This window comes from Artibeus jamaicensis, unplaced genomic scaffold, assembly GCF_021234435.1.
Source record: "Artibeus jamaicensis isolate MK-2021 breed Jamaican fruit bat unplaced genomic scaffold, CSHL_Jam_final contig_1998, whole genome shotgun sequence".
Classification (NCBI taxonomy): domain Eukaryota; kingdom Metazoa; phylum Chordata; class Mammalia; order Chiroptera; family Phyllostomidae; genus Artibeus; species Artibeus jamaicensis.
The window spans coordinates 10,423,131-10,437,893 of NW_026521407.1; the positions used below are offsets into that span (position 1 = coordinate 10,423,131).

General features: G+C 41.2%; 1 protein-coding gene across 5 annotated transcripts in view; it reads left to right on the top strand.

Annotated features, from left to right (window-relative positions):
• ACACA (acetyl-CoA carboxylase alpha) overlaps positions 1 to 14,763 on the top strand; it is a 278,851-nt gene that overhangs the window by 29,808 nt on the left and 234,280 nt on the right. The window contains exon 1 of one of the 5 annotated variants that reach the window (XM_053654891.1): positions 10,388 to 10,512. The exons of 1 other annotated variant lie outside the window; for it this stretch is intronic. The gene's annotated coding sequence lies outside the window, so the exon portion shown is untranslated. Of the gene's footprint in view, positions 1 to 10,387; positions 10,513 to 14,763 lie in introns of those variants that run through there. 3 more of the 5 variants (XM_053654894.1, XM_053654879.1, XM_053654882.1) reach the window with 3 other exon arrangements.

The following is a 14,763-nucleotide window of genomic DNA, read 5'->3' on the forward strand; positions in this document are numbered from 1 at the left end:
CCCACCGGAGCATATAGGTTTGGTCTTGAGGAAGAAGTTTTTAGAGGCTGCCCCTCTGATTGATAATGGTGAATAAGGAGGCTGATTCAAAGTACATTTCGTGAGGGAGTTCATGAGATCTGAATCACATTGTGATTTAAATGTTACCCTGTTGTGTGACATTTTAATTCTGATTGAAATCTGGCTAAGTTGAGCATCAAGGGAAATCTTAGTGGGAAAACAAAAAGGAAAGAGATGTCATGGAAGGTCATGGCGTTGTCTGAAATGTGGAAGGATGAGAAGTGCTGAACATGCAGCCACAGTGCCTTTCCTTTAGCAAGTATTTACTGTGTGCCTACTGTGTGCCAGGCACTATTCCGGCAGTGAACAAGACCAAGTCTATGTTCACATGAAAAGATGGGAAGCAGACAAGAAACCTGGTGACAAAAAAAAGAGTGCAAAGGGCTAATAACAAATAATATACAAACACATATACAAGACAGTTAGAGACTGTGGTAGTTGTTGTGCAGCAACAAACAGAATGATGGGGTAAAGGATTGCTGGCAGATGGGGTAAGAGGATTACTTTGTCACTTTAAGTCAGGTGGTCAGTGAAGACATCTCTTGAGGAGTATAAGCTAAGAAAGCCAAGAGAGTGGATGTCATAGAAGCCAAGAAAGGAGAATATTTCAAGGATGGAAGGAATGATCAGTTGGTCAGATGCTGAGAGGTGTGTATAATGAGAACAGTGTCCATTGCATTTAACAGTCCTGGAAGAGCAATTTCAGCAGAGTGGTGGAAACTCAGAGAGAGTTGGAGGTAAAGACACGTACATAATCTTTTCAAGGCATGTTACTTGAGAGTAGAGAAGTGAGGCCAACTGATAAGGAACATAAGTGCCTCAAGTATTTTATCGGTCCAGAGCAGCAGTTTCATTCCTTTTTTCCCTGCTACAGTTGCCTGATTCTCCTAGGGCAGGTGGGTAGGGTACATGGTTTTGGGTAACTATTTCAGTAACAAGGTTACATGATTCTCCGCTCCCTTGTAGTATCAGACACTTCCACTGTGTCACCTTATTTCACATTTTCTGTGGATTAGTTCCTAGTTACAATGCTGCCACCTTGGAGCAGAGGTAGGAAATGATCTGAGGGCTTGCTGTTCTCATTCTATGTCACACGGTGGCAGAAGAGCTCACTCTTCCCTAAAGAGATCCTATGCTCGGACCTAAATAAAGGGCAACCGTTTTCTTTTCCGCAGCTCTCAGACCTTCCCTTTTCCTTTGTGTCTCAGAGGCCCAAAAGTCAGTCTGCATGTTGTAGCAGCCATACTGTGGGGGAAGTGGGAGAGCTACATTAACAAGTCAAAATAACTATCGTTGGAGAAATAGACCCAGGTTGTTTCTCTACTACTAGATATCTTGACTAGTTTTCTAAGGGTTTGTACTATCTGTGGAGGAGAGGTTATCTCTCCCAATCTCCTATTCCTACAACAAATTTTTTAAATTGTGGAGGAAAAAGCTGTAATGTAGGTGAGTCTTATGCTATGTACAGATGAGAGATATGACACTGGGACATATTAGGAAACTGGGACTGACTAAATTAATCAGGGTAGGTCTGTAGGAGGAGCACTTGACAGGAAGCCAGGAGGCTTGCCTGGGCTCTATATTAGACTGACTTTGAGTAAGTCACTTAACTTCTCTGGCCTGTTTTCTTTAATGAGATGATTGGACAGGATGGTTACAAAGGCCTCGTCCACCTCCAAAATTATTATCTCAGTGCCACATTCTGCTACTGTTCCTTTTAAGGATGTATACTTTTTATCTGAGTTTATTGTAAATTCTTCTATTTTGGAATATAGCATACAGATAGAAGAGTATATAGAACATAGTATATTTTAAAATAGTAACAGCAATAACAATAATAATGTGGGCACTCATAACCATCACCGAAACTAAGACATTGAACATTGCCAGTATCCTAGAAGCTCTTTGTATGTCTGTCCTTTTGATCACACTCCTTTCCCTCCTCTCAATCATTATTTTTCCATGATTTTTAAAAATAGTAAACTATCTATATGGGTATCATTAAGTATATTTTATTTCATTTTGCCTGTTTTTGAATTTATATAAACAGATAGAGCATACTCTATATTATTTGTTAATTAAATGTATTTTTTGGTCACAGTTTACATAGAATATTATATTAGCTTTAGGTATATAACATAGTGATTAGACATTTAGATACCTTATGAAGTGGTTACCCAATACATCTAGAACCCATCAGACATCATACATAATTATTACAATATTACTGACTGTGGTGTACTTTACATCCCTGTGACTGTTTTCATAACTGATATAACTTGTATTTCTTAATCTCTTCCACCTTACTCACCCATTTCCCCAAGTCCCCTCTCTTTTGGCAACCACCAATTTGTTCTCTGTAAGTTTGTATCTGTTTTATTTGTTTATGTATTTTGTTCATTATTTTTTTGTTTATATATTTTTAGATTCCACATATAAGTGACTTATTTCACTTAGCATAATATCCTCTGGGTCCGTCCATGTTGTCACAAATGGTAAGATTTTATTCTTTTTTATGGCTGAGTAATACTCCATTGCATATATGTACCACATCTTTACCGCTTGTCTGTAGATGGACACTTAGGTTGCTTCCATACCTTGGCTATTGTAAATAATGCTTCAGGGAACATAGGGTGCATATCTCTTTTTGAATTACTGTTTCCAATTTCTTTATATAATTACCATACCCAGAGGTGGAATTGCTGATCATAAGGTAGTTCTATTTTTAATTTTTGAGGAACCTCCATACTCTTTTCAACAATGACTGCACAAACTTACAATCCCACCAACAGGGCACCAGGGTTCTCTTTTCTTCACATCCTTGCCAGCACTTGTTGTTTGTAGATTTACTGATGCCAACCTTTCTGACAGGTGCAAGCTGATAATGTCATTGTGGTTTTAATTTGCATTTCCCTGACCATTAGTAATGTTGAGCATCATTTCAGACCCTATGTATTTTTATAGTTGTTTTGAAATTTTCAATTCCAGTTTGTATTCAACATTATTTTGTATTAGTTTCAAGTGTGCAGCATAGTGGTTAGATAATCATATTCTTTACAAAGTGATTCCCTGATATTATCCACCTGGCACCATACACAGTTATTACAGTATTATTGACTACATTCCCTGGGCTGTTCTTTTTATTGCATGACTACCAATTAATACTTCTTAATCCCATCAAACTCCCTCCCCTCTGGCATCTATCAGTCTGTTCCTTGTATCTGTTAAAGACACTATATATTTTATTTTTCTAAATTAATTAATTTATTTTTAGAGGGAGGGAGAGAAACATCAGTGTGTGGTTGTCTCTCACACACCACCTACTGGGGACCTGGCTCACAGCCCAGGCATATGCCCTGACTGGGAATTGAACCTGCGACCCTTTGGTTTGCAAGCCAGCACTCAATCCACTGAGCCACACCAGCCAGAACAGATACTATGTATTTTAAAGTAAGGTTTGTATTATGTGTAACACAAAATGGATACACCTCTCCTCATATCCTCTTCCAGTCACCAACCTCCATTACAAGTAATGATTATTCAGATTTTTACCACCACAAATGAGTTTTGCCTATTTTTTAACCTTATATAACAGGAAACACGCTCTTCTGTGTCTTTTTTTTTTTTGCTTAATATTATGTTTGTAAAATTTATCCTGTTTCATGTAGCAATGGTTTGTTCTCAGTGCTTTATAATATTGCATTGTATGAAACATCATATTTTATTTATTCATTTTACTGCTGGGAGACTTTGGGTTATTTTTAGTTTTTGGTCATAATGAACAAGGTTCCTGGGGAACATGTGAAAGTTTCTCCAGAATATAAATCCACAAATGGAAGCTGGGTTCCAGGGTGTGCGGATGTGCTCAGCTTTACTAATTAATGCCAAACTGTTTTCTAAGAGGTTGTCCTTTTTCATGCTCCTATCTGCAGTACACAAAACTGCTGTTATCTTACATTCTTACTAAAGAGGCCAAAGAGCCTTTTCTGTGGGGCACCACGAGCAGGGTCAGACATACGTAGCAAATCTTTCTTGTCTCAGGTGAGCATCCATAGGCTATTTTGTTCTTGTACTGAACACCAGTAGGAAATGGAAGGAGACACAGAAAGGGGGAAGTAATACTTTCAGTGTGCCTACTGTGTTCCAAGCTTTGTGTTAGAAACTTTACATTTTGATGATAATATTTAATCTAAAACACAGTTTTACCAGGTAGCTAATATACCTCAGTTTCATCGACAAAGAAACTGAGGCTTAGAAAGGGGGCATTTACTCATTAGTGACAGAGTCAGGATTTAAAGCCTGTTCTATCTGATTGAAGAGTTCAAGCTCTTCACAATACAGAACACAGAGAAGGCAAAGTTCCTGCTGCTCTTAAAATGCCTTTAGTTCTATTATCAATACCAAGAATCAGTTCTTCTAAGTTTTGCTTGCCTGTATTCACCCCCCAAACTATGTGCTATTCAAGTGATTATGGCCATTTCATTCATTGATTTAAACAACATTTTATTTTCGTTTCCTTTATTCTTCTTTCTTCCTTTTTGTTTTCATTTAGAAAATTGGGTACATTAGCACAGCAGGTCCACTGATAAACAAGACTTATATTGGGGACATAGCTTTCTACCTTCTGGTCTAGTGTGTTAACCAGAGGTGAGATTTTAAAGAGATAAGGGCATTGTGAAATCTTTCTATAATACAGGAAAACTTTAAGACTGAAGGAATGAAAAGGGTAAAAGTTGAGTGATAGCTCAGTTTTCCTTGTAAAAGTGAAGACTCTATAAAAATTATGTATTAATGTTGTATTTTATTATGTATTGTGTTTCACATATAATAATAACAATGAAGAGCTAGGGTACTTGTCTGGGGTAGAGGCCTAAACATGTAACAGGAAAAAGCTGAGTCTGAAATAGGAGTGATTAAGACACTGGAGAAGTCTGGAGAGACGGTGAGGACAGGAGCAGGAAGTCTTCTGTGGGAGAGTGAGCTCAGAGATGAGAAGCTTATAAAGCTGATCAATATAAAATGTCAAAATCCCAAAACTGGACAGTACCTAAACAAGTCATCTTGTTCATTTTCCTGCCTTTAGCTAAAAGGGCCTTTTAAACTTTCTCTAGGTATTTAATTATGAAACGTGTAGGACTTAGAGGTTTTTTTAAAAAAGATATTGCAGGTGCTTTGGAAGGAGCAGCTAAGATTTGGTGACTGTCAAATATAGATTGTATAGATGAGGGCTGGAAGTGTTAAATTTTGGGTAATTAGGAGGGAGGGAGAGCTGAAATGCCTTGTGAAAACTCCAATATCCATATGAAAACATTGTGGTCGGTCTCCACTATGAACCCGGTCCTTCATTGGGCAATCCTACCTTTCATCATCAGGACTAGACGTATAAAGTAGCATCCCTGAGGACATTTTCTGACTCTGTGGTGTCAAGTTTCCAGGCTCTCAACTTTGGATGAATTCAAATGGTTGACCTGAGCAAAGGAACATAGTGTTCAGATAAAGGTCTTTGTGTCTTCTTTTTTTCTATGTCATAATTGAAGCCACAGTTCTGGTCAAGGGACTGACTTTCCTTGATGAAGTCTGTCCATCTGTAAATCAGTTCAGTACCCTACTGGAGGCGTTGCCTCCAAGAGGCAACACAAAGAGGATAAGCAGACAGACATCAGGAGTACCATGGCCTCTCAGGTACAGAGCCAGGAAATCTTTAGTTCAGACAATAAATGATTTACTAACATCCATACTGATTGTTACTCTAGTAGTTACAGAAGGGAATACTATACTAAAAGAAATGCTCTCGTCTTTAAGATTATTAAAATTTAGCTGGAGAGCTAAAACCAACATACACACAAAAAATTAAAGCCTAATAAATTCTGAACCTTGTGGCTGTGACCACATTGTCATAGGAATTCAGAGGTGAGATAAGTTAGTAGAAGCTGGAGAAATAAAGAGATCTTCTTAGAGAAAAGGGGACTTCTGAGGACTAGAAGGATTCAGAAAATTAGGAAGGAAGGATGAGTTTGACGGTGTAAGCAAAGTTAAGAATGAATGTGGCAAGATTTCAAAGCAAGATAGGAGTGTATGTTATATATTGGGGACCAGTGGGAGATAACATCTCAGTATTTCCTCTATCCTTTGTCCTAAAAGTTGGTCATTGACTTGCTACTTAAAGAAGTTGGAACTATGACAGCCACCAGCACAGGGGGCTCTTCATAGTTCTATTTTCTATTAAGGTACTTTTCTCCCTCGGTTTCACTCTGGCCCGACCTGATAAACTTTTCTCTCTTGGAAGTGCAGGCCTAGAAGGCATTGCTGTTTGACCAGGGACACTGGCAGCAAAGAGAAGGACAATAAAGATAAACTTTAGGGGGCGGGGTAAAAAAAAAGATAAATTTTAAACTGTTGTTCTCAAACTGCAGGTGAATAATTACCAGGGTGAATAATTACTGCTTTAAAAAGTCTGCAGTGGGGCTGGGAATACGCATTTTTAACAGGCGCCCAGTGATTCTGTTCCAAGTGCTCAGTGAAACAGACTTTGCGAAACACTGCCATAAACTAAAGTAGAATTGAGAATAACATGTCACAATGGTCTGGACAGTGGACTCACATACTGTGTTTTTATGGGCTTAGTCATTTTTGAGAATTTATCCTCTTCTATGGCTCTTATAAAATTCACATGGCTATCTCGGGAGCAAGCTGTATACATTCTTGTATGCATTCTGTTTGGTGTTTAGTTTTGTCTTCCCAACTAGATTGTAAGAACCTTTAAAGACAGGGACCCCTCAGATTTTTTTTTTTTACTACTCCACAGTAGGGTGAGAGATCATCTTTTTTTCCAATTAAAAATATTATTTATAGTTGACACGTAGTACTAAAGACCATCATTAAGGTTGGAAGATAGTCGGAATGTTCAGGATAAATCCCTGATACCTTTAAAAATTCTCTTAAAAAACTGGGAGGCCATTTTTTTAATTAAAGATTTTATTTATTTTTAGAGAGAGGGGAAGGGAAGGAGAAAGAGAGGGAGAGAAATATCAATGTGTGGTTGCCTTTTGCACTCCCCTACTGGGGACCTGACCCACAACCCAGGAATGTGTCCTGATTGGGAACTGAACCGGTGACCCTTTGGTTCACAGCCTGTGCTCAGTCCACTGAGCTACACCAGTCAGGATTGGAGGCTATTTGATTAATACAAGGGAACTTGTATTAGTTTTCTAGGGCTCTCATAATAAAGTACACAGACTGGGTGGATTAAATAATAGAAATTTATTATCTCACAGTCCTGGAGGCTGTAAGTCCAAGATCGAGGGGTTCCCAGGGTTGGTTTCTTCTGAAGGTTCTCTCTTTGGATTGTAGATGGCCATCTTCTCAAGCATAAGAGCTACAATTCTGGCAAATACTTCATCAGTTTGTAAGTCACAGATGGTCTCTCCTCTTTGTGTGTCTGTATCCTAATCTCCTCTTTTTATAAGGACACTAATCACTTGGAATTAGGATCCTCTCTGATGACCTCATTTTAACTTAATTTCCTCTTTAAAGATCCTATCTCCAAATATACTCACCTTCTGAGTTAATAGGGATTAGGACTTCAACACAGGAATTCTACGACACAGTTCATCCCATTATTATTTCAGCTTCCAGAAATGTTCTCTTCCACCTGTTAGTCTTGTATAGTAAGTTCTCTCCACCCTTTGGCTCTCTTCCTCTGCTTCTTTCAGACATAGTGGCTTGTGTGGCAAGAATTCGTGGAACAGCTCTATAGAGCCTACAGTAAAGATTGGCAGGTTTTGGCATGCACCACTTCCAAGTTGTTGAAATTCCAGGTGCACTGTTTTAAAGACACAGCTCTCTGCCTACTCATCTTAATACTTTATGGTAATAGTTAGATTATTAGGTCCCACACAAGTGCTCTTGGTGTATCCTAACTCATCCTTCATTTTCTTTCACTGTAGCTCTTTCGTTAGGCCTTTCCTTGGCTATTTCTATTCAGTGAGGTCAAAAGCAGGACATGTAAGGGCTTGCTGCAGTTTCACATAAAGACGGCCTTTTTTAAAATAAAGATTTTATTTATTTATCTTTAGAGGAGAAGGGAAGAAGAGAGGGAGAGAAATGTCAATGTATGGTTGCGTCTTGTGCACCCACCCACTGGGAACTGGCCTGCAACCCAAGCATGTGCCCCGACTGGGAATCGAACTGGTGACCCTTTGGTTCACAGCCCGCACTCAATCCACTGAGCTACACCAGCCAGGGCTAAAGACAGTTTTTGATGGTAACCTAATTTTACAGTGCTCCTAAGGCTGATAAACAGCAATACCACTAAGAAGAAATCTCGGGGCCAGAGTCTATTACTTCATAGGAAGTAGGAAAGGTAGATGAAAAATACAAGAGGAAACCTCAAGATTTTTAGTCTTTCCAAAGTCACATTCTGCATACCAGCTTCAGAGGCCACTATTAGGGAGATGTAAAAATTCCCTCTTCCCGGGCCCCCTTTTTTTTTTCAGTCAGCCAAGTCAAACATCTTGCTAAACCTGCTGTTATCTTTAAATTTTGATTTCCTATGTTTGTTCAACTGACAGATGTATCCAATGGCAAACATAGCCTTTGTGAAATGTGGGTCAGTGCTCTGATGAGGTCCACATCTTTCTAAATTTATTTCTAGTCCCTATTATTTTACTGGAGACCTGGCCCACAACCCAGGCATGTGCCCTGACTGGGAATCAAACCAGTGACCCTTCAGTTCCCAGGCTGGCACTCAATCCACTGAGCCACATCAGCCAGGGCTAGGGCTAGTCCCTATTATTTTATTTTATTTATTTATTTTCAGAGGGGGGAAGGGGAGGAGAGGGGGAGAGAAATTTCAATGTATGGTTGCCTCTCATGCGTCCCCTGCTGGGAACTGGCCTGCAACCCAGGCATGTGCCCTGCCTGGGAATTGAACCGTGATCCTTTGCTTCACAGGCCCACGCTCAATCCACCGAGCTACACCAGCCAGGGCTAGTCCCTATTATTTTAAAGTAGATTGGTTAAACTCTTGGAGAAGCTTCCACCTAGTGATATTGAGGGCTCCTAGGTGAATATTGCTCCTTGTTGACTAATCTTCCTGCCTCCGCTTTGCCCAAGATCTTCTGACCTCAGCTGCGTACTTGAGAACTTCTGGCCTCAGGTGTGTTATTTCTACCTTATTGACCTTTTGCCCTCTGGCAAAAAACTTTTCACCAAATCATCCTCTGTATCTCTTGGACTTAAGAACAAGATTGTGTAAGGATCAGAGAAGTGCTCTGGATGCTCCATTAAACTCATCCTCTTTTTTGAAGTGCATTTTTATTTTTCTCTCACCCAACAGTTCTATTATATATCGGGTTCTTTCCAGTTCCTCTTAATTTTCAACACGGAGCCACCATGAAAGTCTTCTATGAAATGACTGGGAAAACTAGAGAAACTGTTCGTCTGCTTCTCAAAGGCCTGCTGTTAACTCCAGTGGAAGTTGGGAGGTTTGCTCCAGTAGAAGTCGGGAATTTACTGCTATTTTCCCTGCTCCGGGCAGGCAGGAAAGACTGCGGTCCTTCTGCACACCGCCCTTGCCCCTGAGCTGGTTTTAGTGATGCCTCAATGCTCCAGGATCCAGGCGCTCAGACTCCTTTGAGGTGGGTCTGAGGAGAGAGCCGGGGAGTCTGGTTATGTTGCTCCAGAATAGGGGTTATTTAGCCTGCACTAACTTGCACACCAGCCTGTGTGATCCTGGGCAATTCACGGGTGCAATACCCACCTCTTCGGGGTCTCAGAACTGGACACGAAAAGGTCCTTACGAGCCACGCGCACCAACCACCCTACTCAGTTTTGCTTGGTTCTGGGCTCCCTTCCCGCGCTACACGCCTGTTGGCCCGGGCGCTTTCCTCCCTGAAGGGAGGTGCAAGCGGCGCCATTTCCCCCACTCCCACGTCCGCCAGGAGGGGGAGCCGGCCGGCCAGCCCTGTACCCGCCCCCAGCAGAAAGGGGGGCGAAAGCTGGGCCGGGGGCGCCGCTCGCGCCCGAGACCCGCCCGCCTTCTAGCCGCTGGGTCCCGAATGGCAGAGCGACGCTCGGACCATCAGTATCGCCTCACGTCGCCCCGCCCCGCGCCGCCCTTCCATTGGCTCTCGCCTGGCGCTCGGGGTCCGCGCTTCTCCTTTCAGCTGGCCAGACAGCGCCCCAACCCGGAGCGGGGTCGGAGGTCTACGGCCTCGAGTAACCCCGGACGCAGTCACCTCATGGGACTCGCCCCCTGAGGTGAGAGGCGGGGGCGGGGCGGGGGCGGGCCGGCTCCTGTAAAGCCCCGCCCCCTCCCGTGTACCCAGCGGACCTGGTGCTGCGCGCCTGTCAGCCATCGCCAGAGCTCCCCGCGTCTCCTCCCGCCAAGCACCGTCCCCGCGCAGGGGGTCCGGGACCGCCGGACCGTGGACATCGCCAGCCTGAGGTGAGGTGAGGAAAGCCCCAGAGCTAGTGATTCGGACCCTGGAGAGGCTGGGGCCCGGGGAGGGGCAGTGGCAGCTGGAGGCCGCCTCCCATCTTCCGCCCGCACGCGGCCCTGGCTCCATCCCGGCCGGACAGACCCGGTGCTAGGCTGCCCATGCCTCCCCGCAGCTCCGGGGCTTCTCGTTCCCCTCTTGGGAGACTTGACAGGGCCTGGGGTCTCTAAGGTGGGAGCTCAGACCAGGAACCGGGAGGCGTACAGCCCAGGAAGGGGCTGGGATGTCCGCCTGGGGCTCGCCTCTCCACCCCTCCAGTCCCAGCGCCGGCGTGGTCAGATTCCTTCCTCTGACTCCTCTCTTCATTGCGACTCTGCGCTCGGGAGAGGGAGAAAAACCCACGTGGGAGGGGAATTTTGAGGGTTGGGTCCAGTTGCATCGAAAGTCTTCTAACTCTTGCAGAGTGCGGTGTGGCGTGCAGAGACCCCTGCTTCTCTTGCTCTCGCTGTCTCTTTGTATGGTGGTGGGAACCAGGACCAGGAGAGTTATCTCTTTCCAGCTCCTCCTGCTCCCAGGGTTTTATTATGTTTTCTGTGAGCCACTAGTAAACGTATGTGCCTCTCGTTACTTTCTCCTTCCCGTTTACCATTACTGATCAAGTTGTTGGAGATAGGACGTTGGAAGGTGATGTGTGGCTAATGATTTAGAGGAAAATGTGTGTCAAGGTCCTGCCCGTGTTAGTGCCAACATTATTTTTGGATTTGGACACGGAAAGTGGACACTCGTGGGCACTTGGAATCAGCTCTAAATACCAGGGACTCCATGCATGTCTTTTGAGTTTTATAGAAGTATGTAAGAATATAGCTGCTCCAGTAGGGGGAAAGATTTTAATTTCATATATATTATTTTGTTAGGGGTTTAAGACAGAAATCAAGAGGCCCGAGGACTTCCTGATTAATTCCATTTCTAGTTAAGCAATGGTTCAGTAATTTCCCAATGTGTGGAATAAACCAAATAACCTAGTCCTCAGCCTCAGAAGTTGGTCCCTGTAATCTCACTTTCTTTTGATTTCATTTTTTGAATGAACTTTTCTCTTACTTCTTGGGGGGAATTCCTTAGATGTCTGTGATTGAGGAGTATTTCTGTGCTGCCTATTTGACAGGCACTTTTAAGGAAAGCATTGTGGTCTAATATAGTAATATAGAACAGGACAGCAGCTACATTTTCCAGGTAGGTGCCTTCTTGTTACAAAGTAGTAGCAAGTCTCTTCCCACTTTTCTTGCCTCACTTTCTTAATTTCTGATAATAGGAAGACTGTTGTGAATACAAAAATAATTAACAAATATTGTAAAGTGGGCATATGAAAGGTGTCCATGGCAAAATATTAACTTATGAAGCTGTGTTTAATTGTGTTACAGAAGTTTTTTATACAAGTTACAGTGCAGAATAGAAATACATCAAGCATAAGATTTAATTGTTTTTAAAATGGGGGGAGAGGTTGGGAAATGGTGACATTTAGCTTTAGAGAACTTGTAGTTCAGAAATGACTGAGTTATGCCAGTGAAATGGCAGTGTGATAGAAAGCCAGCCTCAGAATTCTCTTGTCTGATATTAACCTCTCTTAAGGGCTGTTAACAGGTTCAGGTATAGTTCATTATGTAAAATTCTATTCCCTTTTGAATCACTAGGAAAACATTTTGGCTGTCATACAGACTAGTTTAACAGGTCTGGGGCTAGTGTTTTTCTTTAACGAAATTCATATATGTAATATATATATATATATATACACACACACACACACACACATATGTATATGTATATTCCTAATAGTTTTGGTTGAAGAAAGAAGTAAATTAAAATAAAAATTGGTGGAATAATACATTGGAATTTGGTATTTCTAATTGGAGGAGTCTTTTTACAATTCGGAGAAAAAGGTTGTTACATCATTATTTAAAATGTTCTTAAATATTAATAATGATAGGAGATATGCATCAAGCATCTTTCCAAACTCTTAAAACAATAAGGTTATGAAGAAGTGAATGAACACAAAAGACTCATTGGCTGAAAAAGATTTCTTTAACTATCAGGTGACTAGCATTTTTTTTTTAATCCTCACCTGAAGATTTTTTTTTCCATTACTTCCAGAGAGGGAGGAAGTGGGAGGTGGGGGTTGTGGCAGAGAATAGAAACGGAGGGAAAGGGAGGGAAGGAGGGAGAGAGAGAGAAAAAGAGAGAGAGAGAGATTGAGACCTTGACTAGTTGCCTCCAGTACGTGCCCCAACTAGCTTTTGAATCTGCGACCTAGGTATGTACCCTGACCAAGAATCAGACCCTGAACCTTTTGGTATATATGAAGTGACGCTCCAGCCAACGAAGCCATACCAACCAGTGCTAAGGGACTAACATTTTTAAAGGAGGTACTCATTGAACTTCCACTCTAAAAGATTATCACTTAACTAGTTTTTTTGTTTGTTTTATTATTTTACAATTTAGTGACTATTCACTACTTTATTTGAATCTAATAATGGCTTACATGATGATGCTATTAGATAGGAAACTGACAAATAGTGTCATAAGGACATTGCACTTACACAAGAAATATGAATTTGATTAATAGAACATAGGTTTTTATGAGTTCAACCAGTCAGTCTCAGTATGCATGTTCTAATGATATAATTCTCTTACCAATTTGTTATTGAAACTACCGTAAAGCCATCTAGTCTCAGGAAGTTTAAGCAAGTGAAAAGTAACTTCAATACAATACAGGAATGTATTGTATTCAATACAGGAATGTTGAAGGGCCTTACCCAAAGTTTGGTGGCCCCATTTGGTTTGGTTATGTTATTTGGGACTTAGGCTCATTCCATTGTTTCAGCATGCTGTACTCGCCCTCCCTTATATAAGGAACCACAGTAGCGTTTACCATCACGTGACAACAGGAATTAAAATTGTATGGCAGTACTAGTTATAAAGTGATAAACCCAGAGAGAATAAGCTTGTATAGATGATTTGTATCTTTGTTGATTCCCAGTCAGGGCACATGCCTCGATTGTGGACCAGGCCCCCAGTAAGGGATGTGCAAGAGGCAACCACACATTGATGTTTCTCTCCCTCTCTTTCTCCTTCCCTTCTCTCTAAAAATAAAAATAAATAAAATCTTAAAAAAAGAAATGATTTGTATTTTTGAAATGATAACACAAATTTTGAAAATTCTGAATGAGTTTGTGGAGTTCTTATAGAAAGCTTTCAAATCTGTCCTTAGTCGTAAAAGTTGGTGCACATGTTTATGTACGTATTTACACACGTACCAAATTGAGGGGATAGTCGGTTGGTAGGAGCTTCATTAGTTTTCAAGTTTAATAAGAGTAATATCAGTAGATTAGCACCAAGAGGATAGATAGCTGGTTTGTATTTTGTATGTCACCATTTAGTGTTATTCCTGGCCCCGACAAGGCAAGCTGGTTAATTTCCGTTGGATTCCATCTTATAAAATTCAAGAACTTAATTGAACTTTTAGTATTGGAATGTACCTTAGGAATTTTATAGTCCAATTTTCCATTTAATGTGAGAATATTTTATCTATACTCCTGTTGAAAACTTCCATTTAAAGGCAGTTCATCATCTGATCTAACACATCATGGGGCAGCTAATTTTTGTGAGTTCGTCATTATTTTCAGTGTAAGGCTGTCTCCCTAAAATGGCACCAGATGTTGCAACTCCAAGAGGATTAGGAATTTTTGCTGTAACTTGTAAATTTCTCCAGCTCCATATCTCTGCCAGGTAATGTAAAGTACAATGCCTTAACACATCTAGAAAACTAAGGGGCAAAAATAAAACAAACAATAAAAAACCAATGTGCCTTCAAAGAAGAAATTGATTTAGTCCTTGTGTCTCTTTGGAAAGTAGCTGACACCTGACTCATGGCTCCAGCTTTTTCTAAATGCTGTTCTATGAAAGATTATGAGGGGAAATTGATTCATAATCCCAAAGCTTATTTAAAAAAATTTTTTCTTTATTTTCTTTTGGTATAAGCTTTATTGTATTTTTTCCATTAGCATTTAGTTTCCTTATATCCCTTTGCCCCCAGCAATCCCTGCACTGTCGTCCATGTCCATGAGTCTTTTTTTCTTTTTTCTCAATCTCTCCAAAGCTTTTTGAATTCACAAAATGGCTTTTTACCTGGAGGCCTTTAAATGTTTCTAGGGAATAATATTTGAAATAAACCTGTGGTTCATGTCTCCTAGTTTTGTAACTCGAATGTTTA